This window comes from Rutidosis leptorrhynchoides, chromosome 1 (assembly GCF_046630445.1).
Source record: "Rutidosis leptorrhynchoides isolate AG116_Rl617_1_P2 chromosome 1, CSIRO_AGI_Rlap_v1, whole genome shotgun sequence".
In the NCBI taxonomy this organism is placed as follows: Eukaryota; Viridiplantae; Streptophyta; class Magnoliopsida; order Asterales; family Asteraceae; genus Rutidosis; species Rutidosis leptorrhynchoides.
The window spans coordinates 35,728,795-35,735,096 of NC_092333.1; the positions used below are offsets into that span (position 1 = coordinate 35,728,795).

General features: G+C 33.7%; 1 long non-coding RNA gene across 1 annotated transcript; it reads left to right on the top strand.

Annotated features, from left to right (window-relative positions):
• The first annotated feature begins 2,835 nt into the window (after window positions 1–2,835).
• On the top strand, window positions 2,836–5,851 carry LOC139858924 (uncharacterized). Its single transcript, XR_011763111.1, has 3 exons — window positions 2,836–3,011; window positions 4,670–4,789; window positions 5,404–5,851. It is a non-coding gene; the product is annotated as an uncharacterized lncRNA (long non-coding RNA).
• Window positions 5,852–6,302: the final 451 nt, after the last annotated feature.

Here is a 6,302-nt window from a genome sequence, read left to right on the forward strand (position 1 = left end):
ATGGGTTAATTGTCCTTTGTCCTGGATTATTCAATATATCCATACGGTTTTTGTCCATAACAGTCCATCAGTCATAAATATAAAGTGCGAGAGTCTTCGTCAAATTATCCTTATACTCGAAGTCAAATATTCCAACTAATTGGGGATTCGAACTGTAACAAGGTCTTAATACTTTGTTTAATGAATACACCAGGTTATCGACTGCGTGTAGTCCAAGGTTTTACTACTTTGTTAACAATTACACCAATTACCCTTGAATGTAATCCACCCATGTTTTAATGAGTCCATTAACTATTAATCCATTCCCGTGTCCGGTAAAATGAACGATAATTCGTATTTATAGATATCCCGCCCACCGTACCCGATTAAGCGTATGTGGTTATATATAGATACGTCAAATTGTAATCTTTATATTAAATTAACGAGGTATCGTTTAGTTAATATAAAGCCCATTAATAGCCCATAGTCCAATTTCCACAAGTGTCATTCTTTTGTCCAAACCCCAATTATGGTACAAAGCCCAATTACCCAATCTTTAATATTTAGCCCAACATCATGATTACTTCGGCTTAAATAAGCATAATAATAACTTAGCTACGAGACATTAATTTAAAAAGGTTGAACATAACTTACAATGATTAATAATAGCGTAGCGTTACACGGACAGAATTTCGACTTACACACTTACAACATTCGCTAACATACCCTTATTATTATTATTATTATTATTATTAATCTTAAATTAAAATTAAAATTAAAATTATATATATATATATATATATATATATATATATATATATATATATATATATATATATATATATATATATCTTGAGAGATAGAGAGGATAGAAAAAGATGTGTTATTTTTGGCCAAAACACGCGAACTTTATAGGACCTGAGCTGATACAGTGCACAATGCGATCGCATGGTTTTTGGTCTTCCTGGCCATGCGATCGCATGGCCTTCTTTTACAGCTCACATACTTTTGTTTTTTATTTGCCGACGGTTTTAATAAATAAATATAATATATATATATATATAATTTTAAGAATTATTTATATATTATATTATATTTATGTGCATAATTGACTTGTAATTTTTAGTCCGTTGCGTCGCGCGTTGAGAGTTGACTCTGGTCCCGGTTCCGGATTTTCGAACGTCCTTTTGTACTATTTAATATCTTGTACTTTGCGTTTTGCGGCTTGTACTCTAGTAATTTTTAGACGTTTCTTATCAATAATTTGAACCTCTTGGATTGTACTTTGTACTTTTGAGCTTTTTGGTCGTTTGCGTCTTCAATTCGTCGAATCTGTCTTTTGTCTTCACCTTTTATTATTTAAACGAATATCACTTGTAAATAGAACAATTGCAACTAAAAGCTTGTTTTTCTTGAGGGATAATGTTATGAAATATATGTTCGTTTTTAGCATTATCAATCTGCTCGATTATTTCCATGAAAGGGACAGGTGCCACGTCACCCCTCGGGATTGGCAAAGTTTGTTACAACCATGAAAGAGACATGTGCCACGTCACCATTCCCTCATAACATCTATAAATACGCAAACAAGATCATTTATTCACCAACACTGGATGCATTAATGTTACTCTGCCCAAATTAATTACAGTAGCATCTCTCCAGTCGTTAACACAATTCTAATCAATACTCCGGTCATTATCGGAATTAATCCTCACCTTAAGATAGTAACTTATTCGATTCCGATCGAATAAGGTTAATCTCATCGATTGTTTTACGCCCTTGGAATCCAGATTTCAAATCGGGGTTTGCACAATTATTGGAGTTAAAACATTCGATCCACTCTTTTTCCCAAATCAAGCACTCAAACCCGAAATCTATTTATACTAAATGATTTTGGTTTGATCAGCCGTGTTCCCCTCTGTAAATACACAACGCTACGTTAAATATGAATACGCAGTCTGAAAGCCCCCGCCGCAACGCGCGGGCCGGTCCGGACTAGTTATTATTATTATTATCATTATTATTATTATTATTATTATTATTATTATTATTATTATTATTATTATTATTATTATTATTATTATTATTATTATTATTATTATGTTAATGTTAATGTTAATGTTATATTATCAAAGGGTTCACTGACTAAAATCACGATTTTTTTTTGGAAAGCTAAGATTTTTTTTTTATTAATATAACCCTAGAATAACAACAAAAGAAGTAGGATTACGAGGAATGTAGTTATACCTTGTACTATTCGGAGAAATAAATTTATTCGCATACGAAAACACCATTTAAATTTCTTGGCAGGAAAAATTGGTGCGTCGGCAAAGTAATCGTCCCACAATCGTTACGCTACTGACTCACGATATCTCGATGTAACCTCGAACTCTAGGAATACGAGGCACGGACTCGACTTCGGACTCTTCGTACAATTCTTGAATAAGGTGAATAACACGAATATCCTCCGAATCAGTTTCGGAACCAAGTAAATACGATGCCATAATTATTTAAGTATTTAGATTATAATATATAAAAAATAATAGAAAATGACTGCTGGAAACGTGGTCCAATCAAATCGCAGCACGTGTGACTGAGGGTTTTTTTTTGCGTTGCTAGCCCCACTAACGTTCTAAACTGACGAAAACTAACGCCGCATTATATTCCATCAGTTAAGTCAGTTTTGTCATATAGACTGACGCCTGGAAAATGACGTGGGTTAAAAATGGTTTAAGAATCACCTCTTTTAATAATACCGTTAGTTTGACTTTGAGGTTGCGTTTGACTGACGCTGGATGCGTATCTATAAATAGGTAAGCGTTCATATACGTCAATAAAAAACCCAAATCAGTTTCCGGTACAAAATTCATCCGTTCAAACCCTAAACAATCACGCTGGTATTTAAACCCTAATCAATCGCAGGGAAGATCACAAGGTGTTGTTTTTGTTTAATCAAAATTCATCCGTTCAAACCCTAATCAATCACGCTGCTGGTATTTTAAACCCTAGTCAGTCACAGGGAAGATCACAAGGTGGTGTTATTATTTTTATTTTATTATTTTTTCTAATTTTATTTAAATTTAGGGTTCCTTTGTCATTGTTGTAAATTCTAATGGAAGTTTCTTTAGCTGTTGTTCTTGTGATACTTAAAGCCTCACTATCCTTAATTCTACTCTCAGCATGGATGCATATATATAACACTAATCGTGACACAACTCAAGTGTTTAAACCATCGAAATTAGGAGATCCTTTGAGGATTTTTGAGGATGTTGATAGTCAAAATGTTGGAAAGTCAGAGTTTAAGACAGCAGAACAGAAACTGTTAAACTCAATTGATATCGTTACGAAAGAAGTTATGGAAGAATTAGATAGATTGAAGAGAACACCAACTGCTATTAAGGCAGAGAGTGAGAGAAGGGTAAGAATTTTGATGTCAATGAGGTGAGGTGATTTTAGGATCTTTCTTAATCTTAAGAGTTATGCATAGGTGTTTACTGTTTTTAGTAATAGCATTAGAGAAAGCACAGTAGCATTTTGGGATTAGTAACATTGATTGAAAGTAGAACGTAATGAATTTTAAGTAATAACAATGTTTATTCTTTTGCCTTTTGTCGTCACGTGCACGGATGTTGACATGTTCTCGGGTCTGTGAGTTATATAACACAATTATAGATCAGAACCTAGGAGTGCATATGACATCTTGTATAACTGCTAGTTATAATGTTGCTTGATGATATTTTGATCATTCTTGTATTTGTTCTTTTTTGTTTAAACTCATATATATGTACAACCGTAAGGTCTGCTAAATATCAGTTGTCATCAGCTGTAATTGACTAATTTGACCATGAGGTGTAGATCGAACGGCGAGCCATATACAATGCTCTTTGCATGTTATAAGCATGCATCACATGTCCCTTTTTCTTTTCTTTACTTTTTAAGCTCAGTATTTTAAACCTTATATTTAGCTGATATTGTCGTTGGTTATGTGTTGAACTCTATGGTTGGGGTTTTCGGCTCTATTTTTGAGTCAACAGCAAGCGTCGATTTATTGGCGTCTTGACTGGCGTTTAGAGCCTAAATTGAATTCCAGGCAGGATTTAAAACCCATGGAAATTTGATTCTACCATTTTCATGGCGTCTCAATTTTATTTTACTTTTTAAAAAAAAAAATTTCCCTACTTATTGGCCGGAGGTCCACTCGGAAGCAATCTCTTTATCTGTCGAATAGAGAGAGGGATGACTTTCTCTACTTTTGAGATTGAGAGTGTTTCACTCTGGGTGGAGAAATGACTTGTTTTTATTCTAGGATAGGGGAAGGATTGTCTACATCTCACCTCCCCCATACACCACTCATGTGGTATTGGGTTTTGTTGTTGTTGTGTTGTTGTTGAGTATAAGGTAAAGTAGTTTGACTAAGTTATTTTTTTGCTTCAATCTAATCTAAATGATATTTGAAATTTAAAACAAAAAGAAAAAGTAAATCCATTTGAGACATTAGGACTTAGGAGTTAATTTGATTGCAAGACTAAACTTTCGATATATATTCATATGGATAGCTTCTGTCTTTGTGTATGTATGTCATCATTTTTAGAATTTATAAGTTCAAATTCATTGTGGTTGATAAATCTGGAATAGGATTTCATCTCGGTTTCCACTGTATGTTTGATTTATGGTTAATAAGCATCTGCAGTTTGAGTAAGTGGGCATGCAATTCAACGAGTTGATAAATTAACTCAAAGGGGTAAAATATGGAAGGAAGCTTCTGAATACTTTCCGGTCAGTCCGTACATAGCCGTCGAAGAAAGAAGAGGTAATTGGCCGGGTTTAAATTTGATGTACACTCAAATGCAAAGATAGTTGCTAAAGTAGTGAGTCATCTTTGTCCTTAAATAACTGTGATTATTTAAAACAAGTGGGCTATATATCTTTCAATCTTTGTGTTGTCGGTTAGTTCTACAGTAATTTCGAGATGAATGTCAATTGTGTACTAAAGGAATGCAATTAATATAGACTGGCTGATATATTAGACTGCTAACTATTGGATTGCAGATGACTTCATGAATTGCAATTAATAATAATGTTGCTTGATGAAATTTGATCATTCTACTAACTGTGCAATTTTTTTTCTTTCTAAGTCATATGTACAACTGCATGGCCTGCTAAATTATCAGTTGTCATCAGCTGTTATTAGACTGGATAGATAAGTAGGAGGTTGAATGTGTAAATATATAGATCTCATGTATCTCTCATTTTCACACACACAATAAATAAAAGTAAACATATTATATATTCGGATAATATTAAACATGCATCACATGCTCCTTTCCTATTTTTTACTTATTAATCTCGCTCTTAAACATTATATTTGGATAATATTATCATTGCGGTTGATAATTATGCAATATGATTTCTTCTCATTTTCAGTGGTTGACCTTTTTGATCTCTATTGTTAAGCATATGCCGTTTCATCGAGTTGATAAATTAACTGAAAGGGGTAAAACATGGAAGGAGGTTTCCACATACCAATTGCCAGTTGGTCTGTACATAGCCGATGAAGAGAAAGAGGTAAATGGGTTTGGGTACTTATTGATGCTGAATCTTATGTAAACTCATATGCAGAGTTAAATGCCAAAGCAGTAAGTCATCTGGGTCTACTACTAGTGTGATTAAAAACAAGAGTTTGAAACATTACCTGCCATGTGGGTTTTTATATGTTTGTGGTGTCGGTTTGTTTTGTAGTAATTTCGAGCTGAAATGTCATTTAAGTACTAGGATATAGTAGTAGCTTCAGTTAATATTGGCAGGCATACGAAGCACATTACTTCTTTTTACTTTTTGTATTACAACTAATTATTATAATGTGGTTTCTAAATTTTGCATTAAGCCATCTAAATTAGGTGTTTACAACTGAATTTTTTCTTTATTGTATTTGACTATTTGCATTGACCCAACTTAATGTATCTTATTGTCTGATTGTTGACTAGTTTATATTTTTGCCTTCTCCGTTACATTGTTTTGGTTTATCTCGCTCAGCATGAAGTTTATTTGGCTTTTCATCCTGTGATAATCACCTTAATGTGAGCAGCACTCTGCTCAATCTTTAGCATCTCATTAACTCTTGAGAGTTGTAAATGTTGAAAGCTTCGACGAGCCCAACACACCCACTATAGAGGACCTAGATTATACAACACTCACTATACCAACACTTTGACGTTGGTTAGCCTTTAATTTTTGTGAATCCTTAGTGCACAATAATACTTAGGCGACAGTGTCGACCATACATCATTTAGGCGGTATAACCGACCATATATCACTTAGGCGGT